This window comes from Triturus cristatus, chromosome 1_1 (genome assembly GCF_964204655.1).
Source record: "Triturus cristatus chromosome 1_1, aTriCri1.1, whole genome shotgun sequence".
Taxonomy (NCBI): Eukaryota; Metazoa; Chordata; class Amphibia; order Caudata; family Salamandridae; genus Triturus; species Triturus cristatus.
The window spans coordinates 309,410,792-309,430,935 of NC_140579.1; positions in this window are offsets into that span (position 1 = coordinate 309,410,792).

Below are 20,144 nucleotides of genomic sequence, written 5' to 3' on the forward strand. Positions count from 1 at the left end.
ACATAACATAACATAACAAAGCAGCTCTGCTGATCTAGTTCTCTGCTTCTAAAGCATCTCTGCTGACATGGTTTATTTTGCTCTAGAGCAGGTTTTCTACCCTGGTTCTCTGGCTCTAAAACGGCTCTGCTGACCTGGTTCTCTGGCTCTACAGCAGCTCCGCTGTCCTGGTTCTCTGGGTCTACATCAGCTCTGCAGACTTGGTTCTCTGGCTCTAGAGCAGCTCTGCTAACCTGGTTTCTCTGGCTCTACAACGGCTCTGCTGACCTGGTTCTCTGGCTCTCAAGGAGCTCTTCTGACCTGGTTCTCTGGCTTTAAAGCAGCTCTGCTGACCTGGTTATCTGCCTCTAGAGCAGCTCTGCTGAACTGGTTCTTAGGCTCTAGAGGAGCTCTGCTGACCTGGTTCTCTAGTGCTAAAGCGTCTCTGCTGACCTGGTTCTCTGGCTCTAAAGTGGCTCTGCTGATCTGGTTCTCTGGCTTTAAAGCAGCTCTGCTGACCTGGTTCTCTGGCTTTAAAGCAGCTCTGCTGACCTGGTTCTCTGCCTCTAGAGCAGCTCTGATGACCTGGATCTCTGGCTCTAAAGCGTCTCTGCTGACCTGGTTCTCCGGCTCTAAAGCGGCTCTGCTGACCTGGTTCTCTGGCTCTAAAGCTTCTCTGCTGACCTTGTTCTCTCCCTCTAAAGCGGTTCTGCTGACCTGGTTCTCGCCCTCTAAAGCACCTGTGCAGACCTGGTTCTTTAGCTCTACAGCAGCTCTGCTGACCTGGTTCTCAGGCTCTACAACGGCTCTGCTGACCTGGTTCTCTGGCTCTAAATCGGCTCTGCTGACCTGGTTCTCTAGATTTAAAGCTGCTCTGCTGACCTGGTTCTCTCCCTCTAAAGCAGCTCTGCTGACCTGGTTTCTCTGGCTCTACAGCAGCTCTTCTGACCTGGTTCTCTGCCTCTAGAGCAGCACTGCTGACCTGGTTCTTAGACTCTAGAGCAGCTCTGCTGATCTGGTTCTCTGGCTCTAAAGTAGCTCTGCTGACCTGGTTTTATGGCTCTAAAGCAGCTCGGCTGACCTGCTTTTTTTTGCTTTGAAGCAGCTCTGCTGACCTGGTTCTCTGGCTCTAAAGCGGCTCTGCTGACCTGGTTCTCTGGCTCTAAAGTAGCTCTGCTGACCTGATTCACTGGCTCTAAATTGGCACTGGTGACCTGGTTCTCTCCCTCTAAAGCAGCTCTGCTGACCTGGTTCTCGGGCTCTACAGCAGTTCTGCTGACCTTGTTCTCAGGCTCTACAACAACTCTGCTGACCTGGTTCTCTGGCTCTAAAACATCTCTGCTGACCTGGTTCTCAGGCTCTAAAGCAGCTCTGCTGACCTGGGTATATGGGTCTAAAGCAGCTCTGTTGACCTGGTTCTCTGACTTTGAAGCAGCTCTGCTGACTTGATTCTCTGGCTCTAAAGCAGCTCTGCTGATCTAGTTCTCTGCTTCTAAAGCAGCTCTGCTGACCTGGTTTCTTTTGCTCTACAGCAGCTCTGCTGACCTGGTTCTTAGGCTCTAGTGCAGGTCTTCTGATCTGGTTCTCTGGCTCTACAACGGCTCTGCTGACCTGGTTCTCTGGCTCTACAACAGCTCTGCTGTCCTGGTTCTCTGGGTCTACATCAGCTCTGCTGACTTGGTTCTCTGGCTCTAGAGCAGCTCTGCTAACCTGGTTTCTCTGGCTCTACAACAGCTCTGCTGACCTGGTTCTCTGGCTCTCAAGGAGCACTGCTGACCTGGTTCTCTGGCTTTAAAGCAGCTCTGCTGACCTGGTTCTCTGCCTCTAGAGCAGCTCTGCTGACCTGGTTCTTAGGCTCTAGAGGAGCTCTGCTGACCTGGTTCTCTGGCGCTAAAGCGTCTCTGCTGACCTGGTTCTCTGGCTCTAAAGTGGCTCTGCTGATCTGGTTCTCTGGCTTTAAAGCAACCTGGTTCTCTGGCTTTAAAGCAGCTCTGCTGACCTGGTTCTCTGCCTCTAGAGCAGCTCTGCTGACCTGGATCTCTGGCTCTAAAGCGTCTGCTGACCTGGTTCTCTGGCTCTAAAGCGGCTCTGCTGACCTGGTTCTCTGGCTCTAAAGCGGCTCTGCTGACCTGGTTCTCTGGCTCTAAAGCGGCTCTGCTGACCTGGTTCTCTACCTCTAAAACTGCTCTGCTGACCTTGTTCTCAGGCTCTACAACAACTCTGCTGACCTTTTTCTCTGGCTCTAAAACAGCTCTGCTGACCTGGTTCTCTGGCTATAAAGCAACTCTGCTAACCTGGTTATATGGCTCTAAATCAGCTCTGCTTACCTGGTTATCTGGCTTTGAAGCAGCTCTGTTGACCTGGTTCTCTGACTTTGAAGCAGCTCTGGTGACCTGGTTCTCTGGCTCTTGAGTATCTCTGCTGACCTGGTTCTCTTCCTCTAAAGCAGCTCTGCTGACTTGATTCTCTGGCTCTAAAGCAGCTCTGCTGATCTAGTTCTCTGCTTCTAAAGCATCTCTGCTGACCTGGTTTCTTTTGCTCTACAGCAGCTCTGCTGACCTGGTTCTTAGGCTCTAGAGCAGGTTTTCTACCCTGGTTCTCTGGCTCTACAACGGCTCTGCTGACCTGGTTCTCTGGCTCTACAGCAACTCCGCTGTCCTGGTTCTCTGGGTCTACATCAGCTCTGCAGACTTGGTTCTCTGGCTCTAGAGCAGCTCTGCTAACCTGGTTTCTCTGGCTCTACAACGGCTCTGCTGACCTGGTTCTCTGGCTCTCAAGGAGCTCTGCTGACCTGTTCTCTGGCTTTAAAGCAGCTCTGCTGACCTGGTTATCTGCCTCTAGAGCAGCTCTGCTGAACTGGTTCTTAGGCTCTAGAGGAGCTCTGCTGACCTCGTTCTCTAGCGCTAAAGCGTCTCTGCTGACCTGGTTCTCTGGCTCTAAAGTGGCTCTGCTGATCTGGTTCTCTGGCTTTAAAGCAGCTCTGCTAACCTGGTTCTCTGGCTTTAAAGCAGCTCTGCTGACCTGGTTCTCTGCCTCTAGAGCAGCTCTGATGACCTGGATCTCTGGCTCTAAAGCGTCTCTGCTGACCTGGTTCTCTGGCCCTAAAGCGGCTCTGCTGACCTGGTTCTCTGGCTCTAAAGCTTCTCTGCTGACCTTGTTCTCTCCCTCTAAAGCGGTTCTGCTGACCTGGTTCTCGCCCTCTAAAGCACCTGTGCTGACCTGGTTCTTTAGCTCTACAGCAGCTCTGCTGACCTGGTTCTCAGGCTCTACAAAGGCTATGCTGACCTGGTTCTCTGGCTCTAAAGCAGCTATGCTGACCTGGTTCTCTGGCTTTGAAGCAGCTCTGCTGACCTCGTTCTCTGGCTCTAAAGCAGCTCTGCTGACCTGGTTTCTCTGGCTCTAAATCAGCTCTGCTGACCTGGTTCTCTGGCTCTAAAGCAGCTCTGCTGACCTGGTGGCTCTAAAGCAGTTCTGTTGACCTGGTTCTCTGGTTCTAAAGCAGCTCTGCTTACCTGATTCTCTCCCTCTAAAGCAGCTCTGCTGACCTGGTTCTCTCCCTCTAGAGCAGCTCTACTGATCTGGTTCTCTGGCTCTAAAGCAGCTCTGCTGACCTGGTTTTATGGCTCTAAAGCAGCTCAGCTGACCTGCTTTTCTGGCTTTGAAGCAGCTCTGCTGACCTGGGTCTCTGGCTCTAGAGCATCTCTGCTGACCTTGTTCTCTTCCTCTAAAGCAGCTGTGCTGACCTGGTTATTTAGCTCTACAGCAGCTCTGCTGACCTGGTTCTCAGGCTCTACAACGGCTCTGCTGACCTGGTTCTCTGGCTCTAAATCGGCTCTGCTGACCTGGTTCTCTAGCTCTAAAGCTGCTCTGCTGACCTGGTTCTCTCCCTCTAAAGCGGCTCTGCTGACCTGGTTCTCTCCCTCTAAAGCAGCTGTGCTGACCTGGTTCTTTAGCTCTACAGCAGCTCTGCTGACCTGGTTCTCAGGCTCTACAACGGCTATGCTGACCTGGTTCTCTGGCTCTAAAGCAGCTCTGCTGACCTGGTTCTCTGGCTTTCAAGCAGCTTTACTGACCTCGTTCTCTGGCTCTAAAGCAGCTCTGCTGACCTGGTTTCTCTGGCTCTAAAGCAGTTCTGCTGACCTGGTTCTCTGGCTCTAAAGCAGCTCTGCTGACCTGGTGGCTCTAAAGCAGTTCTGTTGACCTGGTTCTCTGGTTCTGAAGCAGCTCTGCTTACCTGGTTCTCTCCCTCTAAAGCAGCTCTGCTGACCTGGTTCTCTCCCTCTAGAGCAGCTCTGCTGATCTGGTTCTCTGGCTCTAAAGCAGCTCTGCTGACCTGGTTTTATGGCTCTAAAGCAGCTCAGCTGACCTGCTTTTCTGCCTTTGAAGCAGCTCTGCTGACCTGGGTCTCTGGCTCTAGAGCATCTCTGCTGACCTGGTTCTCTTCCTCTAAAGCAGCTCTGCTGAACTGATTCTCTGGCTCTAAAGCAGCTCTGCTGACCTAGTTCTCTGTTTTTAAAGCAGCTCTGCTGACCTGGTTTCTTTTGCTCTACAGCAGCTCTGCTGACCTGGTTCTCTGGCTCTAAAGCGTCTCTGATGACCTGGTTCTCTGGCTCTAAAGCGGCTCTGCTGACCTGGTTCTCTGGCTCTAAAGTAGCTCTGCTGACCTGATTCACTGGCTCTAAATTGGCTCTGGTGACCTGGTTCTCTCCCTCTAAAGTAGCTCTGCTGACCTGGTTCTCTGGCTCTGCAGCAGCTCTGCTGACCTTGTTCTCAGGCTCTACAACAACTCTGCTGACCGGGTTCTCTGGCTCTAAAACGGCTCTGCTGACCTGGTTCTCTGGCTCTAAAGCAGCTCTGCTGACCTGGTTATATGGCTCTAAATCAGCTCTGCTGACCTGGTTATCTGGCTTTGAAGCAGCTCTGCTGACCTGGTTCTATGGCACTAAAGCAGCTCGGTTGACCTGGTTCTCTGACTTTGAAGCAGCTCTGCTGACCTGGTTCTCTGGCTCTTGAGTATCTCTGCTGACCTGGTTCTCTCCCTCTAATGCAGCTCTGCTGACCTGGTTTCTTTTGCTCTACAGCAGCTCTGCTGAACTGGTTCTCTGGCTCTAAAGCGTCTCTGCTGACCTGGTTCTCTGGCTCTAAAGCAGCTCTGCTGACGTGGTTCTCTGGCTCTAAAGCAGCTCTGATGACCTGATTCACTGGCTCTAAATCGGCTCTGGTGACCTGGTTCTCTCCCTCTAAAGCAGCTCTGCTGACCTGCTTCTCTGGCTCTACAGCGGCTCTGCTGACCTTGTTCTCAGGCTCTAAAGCAGCTCTGCTGACCTGGTTCTCTGGCTCTAACGCAGCTCTGCTGAACTGATTCTCTGGCTCTAAAGCAGCTCTGCTGCCCTGGTTATATCGCACTAAAGCAGCTATGTTGACCTGGTTCTCTGGCTTTGAAGCAACTCTGCTGACCTAGTTCTTTGGCTCTAGAGCATCTCTGCTGACCTGGTTCTCTGGCTCTAAAGCAGCTCTGCTGGCATGGTTCTCTGGCACTAGAGCAGCTCTGCTGACCTGGTTCTCTGGCTCTAAAGCAGCTCTGCTGACCTGGTTCTCTGGCTCTAAAGGAGCTCTGCTGACCTGGTTCTCTGGCTCTAAAGCAGCTCTGCTGACCTGGTTCTTAGGCTCTGGAGCAGTTTTGCTGACCTGGTTCTCTGGCTCTAAAGCGTCTCTGCTGACCTGGTTCTCTGCCTCTAAAGCAGCTCTGATGACCTGGTTCTCTGGCTCTAAAGCAACTCTGCTGGATTGGTTCTCTGGCACTGGAGCACCTCTGCTGACCTGGTTCTCTGGCTCTAAAGCAGCTCTGCTGACCTGGTTCTCTGGCTATAAAACAGCTCTGCTGACCTGGTTCTTAGGCTCTAGAGCAGTTCTGCTGACCTGGTTCTCTGGCTCTAAAGCCGCTCTGGTGACCTGGTTCTCTCCCTCTAAAGCAGCTCACCTGACCTGGTTCTTAGGCTCTAGAGCAGTTCTGCTGACCTGGTTCTCTGGCTGTACAGCAGCTCTGCTGACCTGGTTCTCAGCCTCTACAATGGCTCTGCTGACCTGGTTCTCTGGCTCTAAAGCAGCTCTGCTGACCTGGTTCTATGGCTGTAAAGCAGCTCGGCTGACCTGGTTCTCTGGCTTTGAAGCAGCTCTGCTGACCTGGTTCTCTGGCTCTAGAGCATCTCTGCTGACCTGGTTCTCTTCCTGTAAAGCAGCTCTGCTGACCTGATTCTCTGGCTCTAAAGCAGCTCTGCTGACCTAGGTCTCTGCTTCTAAAGCAGCTCTGTTGACCTGGTTTCTTTTGCTCTACAGCAGCTCTGCTGACCTGGTTCTCTGGCTCTACATCAGCTCTGCTAACTTGGTTCTCTGGCTCTAGAGCAGCTCTGCTGACCTGGTTTCTCTGGTTCTACAACGGGTCTGCTGACCTGGTTCTCTGGCTCTCAAGCAGCTCTGCTGACCTGGTTCTCTGCCTCCAGAGCAGCTCTGCTGACCTGGTTCTTAGGCTCTAGAGCAGCTCTGCTGACCTGGTTCTCTGGCTCTAAAGCAGCTTCGCTGACCTGATTCACTGGCTCTAAATCGGCTCTGGTGACCTCGTCCTATACCTCTAAAGCAGCTCTGCTGACCAGGTTCTCTGGCTCTACAACAGTCTGCTGTCCTGGTTCTCTGGGTCTACATCAGCTCTGCTGACTTGGTTCTCTGGCTCTAGAGCAGCTCTGCTAACCTGGTTTCTCTGGCTCTACAACAGCTCTGCTGACCTGGTTCTCTGGCTCTCAAGGAGCTCTGCTGACCTGGTTCTCTGGCTTTAAAGCAGCTCTGCTGACCTGGTTCTCTTCCTCTAGAGCAGCTCTGCTGACCTGGTTCTTAGGCTCTAGAGGAGCTCTGCTGACCTGGTTCTCTGGCGCTAAAGCGTCTCTGCTGACCTGGTTCTCTGGCTCTAAAGTGGCTCTGCTGATCTGGTTCTCTGGCTTTAAAGCAGCTCTGCTGACCTGGTTCTCTGGCTTTAAAGCAGCTCTGCTGACCTGGTTCTCTGCCTCTAGAGCAGCTCTGCTGACCTGGATCTCTGGCTCAAAAGCGTCTGCTGACCTGGTTCTCTGGCTCTAAAGCGGCTCTGCTGACCTGGTTCTCTGGCTCTAAAGCGGCTCTGCTGACCTGGTTCTCTGGCTCTAAAGCTTCTCTGCTGACCTTGTTCTCTCCCTCTAAAGCGGTTCTGCTGACCTGGTTCTCGCCCTCCAAAGCACCTGTGCTGACCTGGTTCTTTAGCTCTACAGCAGCTCTGCTGTCCTGGTTCTCAGGCTCTACAACAGCTCTGCTGACCTGGTTCTCTGGCTCTAAATCGGCTCTGCTGACCTGGTTCTCTAGCTCTAAAGCTGCTGTGCTGACCTGGTTCTCTCCCTCTAAAGCGGCTCTGCTGACCTGGTTCTCTCCCTCTAAAGCAGCTGTGCTGACCTGGTTCTTTAGCTCTACAGCAGCTCTGCTGACCTGGTTCTCAGGCTCTACAAAGGCGATGCTGACCTGGTTCTCTGGCTCTAAAGCAGCTATGCTGACCTGGTTCTCTGGCTTTGAAGCAGCTCTGCTGACCTCGTTCTCTGGCTCTAAAGCAGCTCTGCTGACCTGGTTTCACTGGCTCTAAATTAAGCCTGGGCGTTGAACTACGCTCCGTTCGCGGAGCTTGCGAAGTTTTGGTAACTTCGCGCTTCGCGCAGAGCGCGAAGTTGCAGATTGCTACGCAATCTAGCGTGTAGCGTAGTAAATTTGCTTTCTCGCGCGCTCAATATTCATTCTCGCGCGCGCAGTAATGTCTTACCTTGATTCTGCGATCGCCAACTTGCTTTTCTGTCTGTTTGCGAGCGCCACGAGATTTGTACTATGGCTGCCCAAGCCCGCGAGAGTGTGCGACCCCGAACACGTCATTGGTGCGCCCGAACTGACTTCCGGCGGCTGTTTTGGTAAGATCGCGATCCCGAACATGGAAAAACTGCAATCTGGCAAAGAATATCTCGCGAGCTTCATAAAACCTTCTCTAAAATGATCATTTTGCTCAGAAAACTCCTCAGATTGTGATCTTGCTGTAGTCTTTGTGTAAGAAAGAGTCCTTTAATTTTTTTAACACTTTTTTTTCAAGAGGAAGGAAGTGCCCCTGACACTACAACTTCCTGTTCCTGTCCAGCAGGCTCCTCCCACGTGCTTTGTGCATGTGTTGTTCACTTTCATTTGGATTTGGAGCTGGAAGGATCACTTTTTGTGTCTGTCTGCTGCATCATACCATTTTTTTGGATTTATTTGAGGAATTTTTGATTTGAGATTTAATTTACGACAAGTAAGTTGGAGAATTGGTGTGTTTGTTTCATTGGGGCTTGTTTGTACCTACATTTTTCTGGGATTTTTATTGTTTTTAAAAATTATTGTTGTGGTGGGTGGCCTGTACTACTTTCAATATGGGCCTAGTTGTTTTTCTCTGCAATTTCAGCCAGTAGGGTACCCATGGGTCCATGTTTTGTGGTGTCTGTAGAATTTCTACATCATGTAGGGCATGGATGGCATAGGATTGAAATGCTAAACGTGGCTGTGGTGTATTTCACTGTTGGTGTGTGTGTGTGATTTACCTTTGTTGGATGTGTGTGCTTGTGGCCTAGTAGTCTTCCACTAGGCCCAGAGGTAGTCAGCCTCCAAGCTGTGGTGCGTGATTTTAAATGTACAGTTGGTGTTGTCTGGTGATTTTCCTTTACTCCATGGATGGCTTTGGATTTTGTTGCAAAAGGTGTGTTTGGGGTGCAATAGCATTTTTTGGGTGTGTTCTAAACAAATTGGGCTATTTTAGCCTGCATGTAAGGCAAGGGATTCAGCTCGCGAACTTTCGGTAACTCTGCACAGCGCGACAACGCGGACTTACAGTTTTCGTCATTTTTGCGCTCGCAATATGCGTGTTCGGGCACGCGAGAAAGCCTTTTTGTACAGTTCGCGATCCCGAACACGCAGCTTTTGCAATCTGGCAAACAATATCTCGCGAGCAACATAGACCCTTCTCGAAAACGCTTTTTTGTGCATTTCTGCACAAAAAACTCCTCAGGCTGTCATTGAGCTGTAGGTTTGGAGCAGGGAGAAGCTGTTATTTGTCTGGAAAACATTTTTATGAGAGGGATTAAGTTCCGCAGACACTACAACTTCCTCTTCCAGTCCTTTGCAATCACTTTTTGTGTGTTATTGTGGTGGGTGGGCTGGGCATGTGTGTGGCGGCCATTTTAGGAAGGCATGCATTGTGCCTTTGCCATAGGCGTCCATTGACTGTATCCCTTTTCTTGTGGTTGTTGTGGGTGTGTGGCGGCCATTTTGTGAAGCCATCCAAGCAGTGTGCTTGCTTTTGCCATCCGGTTCCAAGCTTGTGGCCTAGTAGTCTTCCACTAGGCCCAGAGGTAGTCAGCCTCCAAGCTGTGGTGCGTGATTTTACATGTACAGTTGGTGTTGTCTGGTGATTTTCCTTTACTCCATGGATGGCTTTGGATTTTGTTGCAAAAGGTGTGTTTGGGGTGCAATAGCATTTTTTGGGTGTGTGCTAAACAAATTGGGCTATTTTGGCCTGCATGTAAGGCAAGGGATTCAGCTCGCGAACTTTCGGTAACTCTGCACAGCGCGACAACGCGGACTTACAGTTTTCGTCATTTTTGCGCTCGCAATATGCGTGTTCGCGCACGCGAGAAAGCCTTTTTGTACAGTTCGCGATCCCGAACACGCAGCTTTTGCAATCTGGCAAACAATATCTCGCGAGCAACATAGACCCTTCTCGAAAACGCTTTTTTGTGCATTTCTGCACAAAAAACTCCTCAGGCTGTCATTGAGCTGTAGGTTTGGAGCAGGGAGAAGCTGTTATTTGTCTGGAAAACATTTTTATGAGAGGGATTAAGTTCCACAGACACTACAACTTCCTCTTCCTGTCCTTTGCAATCACTTTTTGTGTGTTATTGTGGTGGGGGGGCTGAGCATGTGTGTGGCGGCCATTTTAGGAAGGCATGCATTGTGCCTTTGCCATAGGCGTCCATTGACTGTCTCCCATTTCTTGTGGTTGTTGTGGGTGTGTGGCGGCCATTTTGTGAAGCCATCCAAGCAGTGTGCTTGCTTTTGCCATCCGGTTCCAAGCTTGTGGCCTAGTAGTCTTCCACTAGGCCCAGAGGTAGTCAGCCTCCAAGCTGTGGTGCGTGATTTTACATGTACAGTTGGTATTGTCTGGTGATTTTCCTTTACTCCATGGATGGCTTTGGATTTTGTTGCAAAAGGTGTGTTTGGGGTGCAATAGCATTTTTTGGGTGTGTGCTAAACAAATTGGGCTATTTTGGCCTGCATGTAAGGCAAGGGATTCAGCTCGCGAACGGCCATTTTAGGAAGGCATGCATTGTGCCTTTGCCATAGGCGTCCATTGACTGTCTCCCATTTCTTGTGGTTGTTGTGGGTGTGTGGCGGCCATTTTGTGAAGCCATCCAAGCAGTGTGCTTGCTTTTGCCATCCGGTTCCAAGCTTGTGGCCTAGTAGTCTTCCACTAGGCCCAGAGGTAGTCAGCCTCCAAGCTGTGGTGCGTGATTTTACATGTACAGTTGGTGTTGTCTGGTGATTTTCCTTTACTCCATGGATGGCTTTGGATTTTGTTGCAAAAGGTGTGTTTGGGGTGCAATAGCATTTTTTGGGTGTGTTCTAAACAAATTGGGCTATTTTGGCCTGCATGTAAGGCAAGGGATTCAGCTCGCGAACTTTCGGTAACTCTGCACAGCGCGACAACGCGGACTTACAGTTTTCGTCATTTTTGCGCTCGCAATATGCGTGTTCGGGCACGCGAGAAAGCCTTTTTGTACAGTTCGCGATCCCGAACACGCAGCTTTTGCAATCTGGCAAACAATATCTCGCGAGCAACATAGACCCTTCTCGAAAACGCTTTTTTGTGCATTTCTGCACAAAAAACTCCTCAGGCTGTCATTGAGCTGTAGGTTTGGAGCAGGGAGAAGCTGTTATTTGTCTGGAAAACATTTTTATGAGAGGGATTAAGTTCCGCAGACACTACAACTTCCTCTTCCTGTCCTTTGCAATCACTTTTTGTGTGTTATTGTGGTGGGTGGGCTGGGCATGTGTGTGGCGGCCATTTTAGGAAGGCATGCATTGTGCCTTTGCCATAGGCGTCCATTGACTGTCTCCCATTTCTTGTGGTTGTTGTGGGTGTGTGGTGGCCATTTTGTGAAGCCATCCAAGCAGTGTGCTTGCTTTTGCCATCCAGTTCCAACCTTGTGGCCTAGTAGTCTTCCACTAGGCCCAGAGGTAGTCAGCCTCCAAGCTGTGGTGCGTGATTTTACATGTACAGTTGGTGTTGTCTGGTGATTTTCCTTTACTCCATGGATGGCTTTGGATTTTGTTGCAAAAGGTGTGTTTGGGGTGCAATAGCATTTTTTGGGTGTGTGCTAAACAAATTGGGCTATTTTGGCCTGCATGTAAGGCAAGGGATTCAGCTCGCGAACGGCCATTTTAGGAAGGCATGCATTGTGCCTTTGCCATAGGCGTCCATTGACTGTCTCCCATTTCTTGTGGTTGTTGTGGGTGTGTGGCGGCCATTTTGTGAAGCCATCCAAGCAGTGTGCTTGCTTTTGCCATCCGGTTCCAAGCTTGTGGCCTAGTAGTCTTCCACTAGGCCCAGAGGTAGTCAGCCTCCAAGCTGTGGTGCGTGATTTTACATGTACAGTTGGTGTTGTCTGGTGATTTTCCTTTACTCCATGGATGGCTTTGGATTTTGTTGCAAAAGGTGTGTTTGGGGTGCAATAGCATTTTTTGGGTGTGTGCTAAACAAATTGGGCTATTTTGGCCTGCATGTAAGGCAAGGGATTCAGCTCGCGAACTTTCGGTAACTCTGCACAGCGCGACAACGCGGACTTACAGTTTTCGTCATTTTTGCGCTCGCAATATGCGTGTTCGCGCACGCGAGAAAGCCTTTTTGTACAGTTCGCGATCCCGAACACGCAGCTTTTGCAATCTGGCAAACAATATCTCGCGAGCAACATAGACCCTTCTCGAAAACGCTTTTTTGTGCATTTCTGCACAAAAAACTCCTCAGGCTGTCATTGAGCTGTAGGTTTGGAGCAGGGAGAAGCTGTTATTTGTCTGGAAAACATTTTTATGAGAGGGATTAAGTTCCGCAGACACTACAACTTCCTCTTCCTGTCCTTTGCAATCACTTTTTGTGTGTTATTGTGGTGGGTGGGCTGGGCATGTGTGTGGCGGCCATTTTAGGAAGGCATGCATTGTGCCTTTGCCATAGGCGTCCAAACTTGTGGCCTAGTCGTACAGTAGGCCCAGGGGTACAACTCAGCAATCATCACGGCGGGTTTTTTTCCCGTGCTATTCTTCTTCCTAAGTGTACACTACACAGTACAAATACAAAAGGATCCCTGGCCTTGTCAGTCTCTTAATGGCTGGCTATACTGTTGATGTTGTTCACTGACTGCATGAAATTTAATAATTGTGATGACCACCCACGAGACACTAATAAATTATATATTATATTATGGATCTTTTGACTGATGTTCTTCTGGCTTTTTGCTTTTAGGTGCACAAAAGACAGAGGTGTGTCATCATCATCCACTGTTGTGGTGCCAGACCGACGTCCTGCTGCTGTAGTGTACACAACGTGACGTGTCAGTGACCTGACCAGGCATCTCTGCAACTTGTGCAACTGAGTGCTGTTTTGACATCTGTTGAAGATGCCCCCAAAGAAAGCAGGTAGCAGGTCCTCCGGTACCAAGAAAGTTGCCATGGAGAAGAAGGAACAGAAGAAGAAGGAAGTGTCACTTAAGTCTGGTGTGCCTCCCAAAACCTTTTTTGGTTCACCAAAAATGAGGCCTGCAGCAGCGGTGTCGGGGGGGGCAAGCTGGGGGCAGCACCTCCACATCAGTGGGCCCAACCCACCAACCCATGCCCAAGCAGATGAGTGTGGAAGAGGTAGCCAGCCTTATGGTAGAAAGCAGTGATGCTGAGCCTGAACTAAACTTATCGCTATCTCAAAGTAGTACACAATCAACGCAGGAGGGAACATCATCAACACAGCAGATAAGTGGTCAACAGCCGCAGCTACCGCCCGCAATAGTAGCTGTTCCTCCTGAAGTAGGGGCAGTTCAGGAAATTGAGCCTCATGCAGAGGAAGAAGAGGAAGCCACTCCTTTAGAAGTTGCATTGGCTTTTAAATCCCCAGCAAGGAAAAGGAGGGTTAGTACATCAAGTTCTTCACCAAGCCCCCCTTCTGATGATCTAGATGTCACTTGGAAGCCACAAACTGAGTCTGAGAGGGAAACACATCACAAGAGCAGGCATGGCAAAAGGAAGGTTCCAGAAAGCCTTACACTTATGGATGTTGATGTAGAAAAGCAGGTTGATGATGATGATGATGATGAGCCAGTCATCACAAACATCACTCCCGGGCCTGAGGAGATGGAGAGCAACATTTTTACATTATCCAAAATGGATGCGAGGGATGTAGCACGCATACCTCCAACACAGGTAACACCAACACGACCTCCAGCTTCCATATTTACATTAGCAAAGGGCCGGCAGCATCCTACATCCAGCACAACAAGCACCACCTCAGCAGAAGTAGGTAGTGGTCCTGCACAGAGTCAAATTCAACACACACCCTCCAGTTCATCCGGCATTGGAAGTGGGAGTGGCACCTCCAGCAGGAGACAAAAGTTAAGCTCCCCAGTGTGGGACTACTTTACGGTTAGCCCAAAGGAGGAGAACATTGCTGTATGCTCCGTTTGTCATTCCTCTGTTAGCCGTGGAAAGCTTGGTACAAACTATGGTACCGGAGGCCAAATGACCCATCTGAAAAAACACCACGCAATCCAGTGGGAGGAGCACCTTAGGCTCATCAAAACTGGAACCATTGCTGTTGGGCATAAACGAGTAGAAAGTCCGCTCACGGTGGAACAGGAAGAAGAGGGAGACATTCTCTGTGCTAGTGGTAGACAAAGTAGCCCTGTCCCCAGCACTGCAGTGGTAACACCCACATCCTCAGCCACATCTCATTGGCACAAGAGTAAGAGCCAGCCTGAGACACCAAGGAGTACTGCTGGGCCAAAAAGTGCGAAGTCGACCACAGGAAGGAATACCATGCAGCCTACCATTCTTAGCATGTTTAGTAGGCCGGAGGGGCAGTACGAACGCAATCACCCAATAGCACGTTTGTACAATGCTAAGCTGGCAAAAATGTTAGCACTGGACCTTCTCCCTTTTTCTTTTGTTGAAGGGGTGGGTTTTCTTGAGTTTGTGACCACCATCTGCCCAAAATGGAAAGTTCCCAGCCGCTACTATTTTGCAAGAGTTGCTGTTCCAGCACTACATCACGACGTGCTGGAATTGCTTGGAAAAGCCTTAAAACAGAGTGCTGTTCAGAGTATACACCTGACAACAGACATGTGGACCAGTTGCCAAGCCACTGATTACATGTGCATCACTGCACACTGGGTCTCTTTTTCGGGTGTTAAAGATAAGATATCTGACGGCGTTGTTGACACCGGTGAGATTTTTAAAGACACTCGCAAACATGCAACTGTAGCCATGTTTGCAATGGAGAAATCGCATACTGCTGCTAACATTTTGGATGAGTTTAACAGCAAGGTGTTGGAGTGGCTGCGACCAAGAGGTCTTACCATTGGTTTTGTTGCCACGGACAATGGCAGTAATGTAGTTCGGGCCATGAAAGATGGTGGGTATTTCAGGGTGCCATGTTTGGCACACTGCATTAACATTGTTGTGCAAGACTTTCTGAAAAATGAAAGCAAAGTCAGCAGCTTACTGACCACCTGCAGAAGAATATGCACACATTTCAACCATTCTTTTAAAGCCCGGAAGGAGCTGAGGGTGATTCAACGTGAGCATAAAATGCCAGTCAAAGCACTCATCCAAGAGGTGCCAACACGTTGGAACTCAACGTATTACATGCTTGAGCGTCTGTTTGAGCAGTACATACCACTTAATGCTTATGTCATGAAAAGGTCAGGGGATCCTACAGTGAAAGGCATGAGAGTTGAGATGACCCAATGGGACCTTGTCAAAAGCCTGACAGAGATGCTACTTCCTTTTGAGGTCTTCACCCGTGAAGTGAGCCGGGAGGACTGTACTATGGGCCAAGCTATCCCATTGTTGTACATGCTAGAGCAACAGCTGAAGGATGTGGCAGAAATGTACGCAGATGTGGATGACAAAGTAGAAGCACATTCTTTGGCAGACACCTTATCCGCTCGCTTATCTCACAATACAAGGATTCAAAATAACATTCTGTCAGATCCACATTACATTACTGCCTCAATTTTGGATCCACGTTACAAATTATTGCTGCGCAGTAATGAAGTCATTCCTTTTTCAGAAGTGAATGTTGCCCAGTACAAAACTTTGATAGCTGAGGAAGCCACTGAGTTTGAAAACGAAAGGATCTTCATTAAAGGCCCGCCCCTCCAGGGCAGAAAAAGTACTGCAGGGCACCCAGAACGAAGTTCTACTTCAGAAGCCAAGAGCAGTGCGTTTGCCTCCCAGCAGTCAACACTGCCAGCAGCAATAACATCAACAGCACCAACAGGATCATCAGGCACATTTCCAAAAACGGCAGGTGATTGGTTTCTACGGAAAGGGTATAGCACATCAATGACTGATGCAAAGGCAAAAGAGGCCCAGGAAATCGGAGCACCCCTGAACATTGAGCGGATGGTTCAGGCCTATCTAGATGACACAACAGAGGTCTACATGGAGCAAAGCCCATTGGTGTATTGGTATGGGAAAAGAAGCCAATGGCCAGTGCTCAGCAGGCTGGCGATAAAGTATGTGGCTTGCCCTGTTGCAAGTGTCTATTCAGAGCGTGTTTTCAGTGCTGCTGGTGCCATTGTTACTGTCAAAAGGACCAGTCTCTCGCCCAAAAGTGTTGAGAGGTTAACCATGATCAAAATGAATCAACACTTTATACCACCGGAGTACAAAATACGTGAATCACAGGAGGAAGAGGAGAGTGACTTTGATGACATAAGTAGTGAATTGTTAGACGTACTGCTGTCCGAACCACCAGAGTTTGAGGACGAGCTCCTCTTCCCTGACAACTAGGCTTTCAAATTGTTCTCCCTTCCTTTATTTGTGTGTGACTGTGTGTATCTGTTTTTCTGGTTCAAAATCTACATTCACAACAAAGCCATCAACAGTCTCCTTTTTTTATTTCCCTATTGGAGTTGCACGTCTGTGCATAACTGTCCACTCCACTCCTCAGGGTCCTGCTCCATGTTCCTTACTCTCCCTAAGTACATTTCAAGCAAGTCAGACATTGGATGGAGATGGAGAATAGTACAATACATGTTGCCTCTAACAGTCCCTCCATAAGAATTGAAACGTGACTCCGCCTATATTCCATTTTGTTTCCAATCCGAAAGAAACTCATCACTGACTGGCAGAAGGCTAGGCAGGCATCAGATCAGACAGCCAAAGAGAACACCAAGACAGGTAATGAGTGATTATTGTGAATGATGGTGGCATGCATTGCATTGGATGCTGGCTGACTACGAAGAATTGTGCATGCCATAAAGTAGAACTATACTAGTTTATCGACAAAGTACAAGTGACTCAGGTGTGGTGACAGTTAATGTTTCCTTGCTGTTTAATAATGACCACATTGTACTCCTACCACTGCAGGTGCCGGCCAATATCCGTTGCAATTTGGTAATATGGAATATATTATAAACTTAATCAGTCACTACAGACTGAGTTGGTGTTGGAGAATACGTACCACACGGTCACCATCATTGAGGATGCTGAGCATACTATCTTTGCACACAGTCAGTTGGATTGGAGAAAATTGATGGAATAACGGCGTTTCATGGGCTGACATAAAAGGTAAAAAGTTTGAACAAGAACCACAGCAGACCTAGGCTAGATGTCCTTGTAGTGGTGTGGACTGGAGTAGAGTGTAGTGGTATGACGGACAGTGGCGCATTGATTTAGTCACTTCATTGGGAAAATTCTAGTTTGCTGCAGTGCATTTGACATTTCTCTGGCTCGGTCAAAATGTAAGTAAGGGGTAGGGTGCCTGGCCTGTGCCGCGGTTCTCCTGTTCTGTGGCTGTGCTGGCTCCTGAATCCTGTCCCGTTGTTGTTGTACCTTAATGCTTGCTGTAGAGTAGACACACTATGTAGCCTATTCAAGCTGCCTCAGTCTGAAAGTGTTCTCTCCAGAGTGTTGTCTTGCACTCCACTGTAATTGAGTTTATTGTTGTAAAGGCTGTAATTTTTCAATACCCCGTTTGTTTTTCCATCTACACTTACAGGCCGGCCTTTACCCTGTGCTACAGTGGGAGAAACGACTCACACGTACCTTACCAATACGCATCAGGCTTTTCATGGGCTGACATAAAAGGTAAAAAGTTTGAACAAGAACCACAGCAGACCTAGGCTAGATGTCCTTGTAGTGGTGTGGACTGGAGTAGAGTGTAGTGGTATGACGGACAGTGGCGCATTGATTTAGTCACTTCATTGGGAAAATTCTAGGTTGCTGCAGTGCATTTGACATTTCTCTGGCTCGGTCAAAATGTAAGTAAGGGGTAGGGTGCCTGGCCTGTGCCGCGGTTCTCCTGTTCTGTGGCTGTGCTGGCTCCTGAATCCTGTCCCGTTGTTGTTGTACCTTAATGCTTGCTGTAGAGTAGACACACTATGTAGCCTATCCAAGCTGCCTCAGTCTGAAAGTGTTCTCTCCAGAGTGTTGTCTTGCACTCCACTGTAATTGAGTTTATTGTTGTAAAGGCTGTAATTTTTCAATACCCCGTTTGTTTTTCCATCTACACTTACAGGCCGGCCTTTACCCTGTGCTACAGTGGGAGAAACGACTCACACGTACCTTACCAATACGCATCAGGCGTTTCATGGGCTGACATAAAAGGTAAAAAGTTTGAACAAGAACCACAGCAGACCTAGGCTAGATGTCCGTGTAGTGGTGTGGACTGGAGTAGAGTGTAGTGGTATGACGGACAGTGGCGCATTGATTTAGTCACTTCATTGGGAAAATTCTAGGTTGCTGCAGTGCATTTGACATTTCTCTGGCTCGGTCAAAATGTAAGTAAGGGGTAGGGTGCCTGGCCTGTGCCGCGGTTCTCCTGTTCTGTGGCTGTGCTGGCTCCTGAATCCTGTCCCGTTGTTGTTGTACCTTAATGCTTGCTGTAGAGTAGACACACTATGTAGCCTATCCAAGCTGCCTCAGTCTGAAAGTGTTCTCTCCAGAGTGTTGTCTTGCACTCCACTGTAATTGAGTTTATTGTTGTAAAGGCTGTAATTTTTCAATACCCCGTTTGTTTTTCCATCTACACTTACAGGCCGGCCTTTACCCTGTGCTACAGTGGGAGAAATGACTCACACGTACCTTACCAATACGCATCAGGCGTTTCATGGGCTGACATAAAAGGTAAAAAGTTTGAACAAGAACCACAGCAGACCTAGGCTAGATGTCCGTGTAGTGGTGTGGACTGGAGTAGAGTGTAGTGGTATGACGGACAGTGGCGCATTGATTTAGTCACTTCATTGGGAAAATTCTAGGTTGCTGCAGTGCATTTGACATTTCTCTGGCTCGGTCAAAATGTAAGTAAGGGGTAGGGTGCCTGGCCTGTGCCGCGGTTCTCCTGTTCTGTGGCTGTGCTGGCTCCTGAATCCTGTCCCGTTGTTGTTGTACCTTAATGCTTGCTGTAGAGTAGACACACTATGTAGCCTATCCAAGCTGCCTCAGTCTGAAAGTGTTCTCTCCAGAGTGTTGTCTTGCACTCCACTGTAATTGAGTTTATTGTTGTAAAGGCTGTAATTTTTCAATACCCCGTTTGTTTTTCCATCTACACTTACAGGCCGGCCGGCCCTTTACCCTGTGCTACAGTGGGAGAAACGACTCACACGTACCTTACCAATACGCATCAGGCAGGCAGTGATACCCAAGATTGATGTGCGGAGTGTCCATGGAAGGGAGGACCAAGAAGAATGACGAGAATGATGCAACTCCTCATTTGGACCAGGATAATACAGTAACTTTAGTATCATCATTCGTCTTTACATTTATTTGCTTGCTTTTTTCTCTTTCATCATTACGACTGTGTGTTGTGGTTTGTTTGTTAATTGATCCAACTTTTTTTTAGTTTCCTTAGCTAGCTTGAAAAATGAAAGTAAGCCCGGTAGAGCATGTAATTGGGTTCGGTCTGAGCTCTGAGGGCGTCAGACAGGGAAGGCAAATTTCAATTTCGTCCCTGACTGTACTGTCTCATTGGGTCATAGTAGTTATAGTACAACTCATTATCTCATTAACCATCAAGTTATCCTCCTCAGCATGCATGCATTTGCTTTCTCTCACTTCATACTTTGATTTCTTTGATAATGGATCATGGTTGTCTTACAAGATTGTGTTTTACTTTTGTTGTGTCCATGCATATTGTCTGTTTTTCTTTCTCAAACCTTTCCCAAAACCCCACTTCCCATCCAATCATCAATCCCTAACCCTCTTCCCCCGGGCTGTGTGATTTATATTGAGGTGTGATGTGATGACTATGTACACCAATTGATCACACGCTTGCTGGGGCAGATGTGGTGAAAGCAACACTAATTGAATTTCAACTAAGGCAGGGCAAGGATCTTCTTCTGCTTGACCACCCATGCTGTAGTTTACTTTGTGTTCTGTTCCACTCCTCCTCCCTGAGTCTCAGTCAAGTGACTTTCTCTTTCTTTTTTCAAACGCTATTGCCAGTGTCTACTACTACCACCACTATAATGGCATCTACTCCGTCAATTTGGGAAACCAACCATGCAGCCATCAGTGTGCCGAACTTCATCATCAATTACAGGTAAGATAAGTTTGGTGGGAGGTATGGACTAGGAGGAGAGACTGACAGTACTATGACAATTAAAAATAACTCAGTGAGGGGTACTGCATCTATCGGTTTGTGTGTTACAAAATCGGCAGATCTTTTAAATCAAACACTGGCTGTGGGCATGCAGCAGCACGGAAACAAAGTAAACAACCATGTAACTTACATTGAATTCGGAAAACTGTAACCCACCACAAAAAACATTAACATCATATAAATAAATAGTAAGTATATTTTTAATATCCCCTAACAA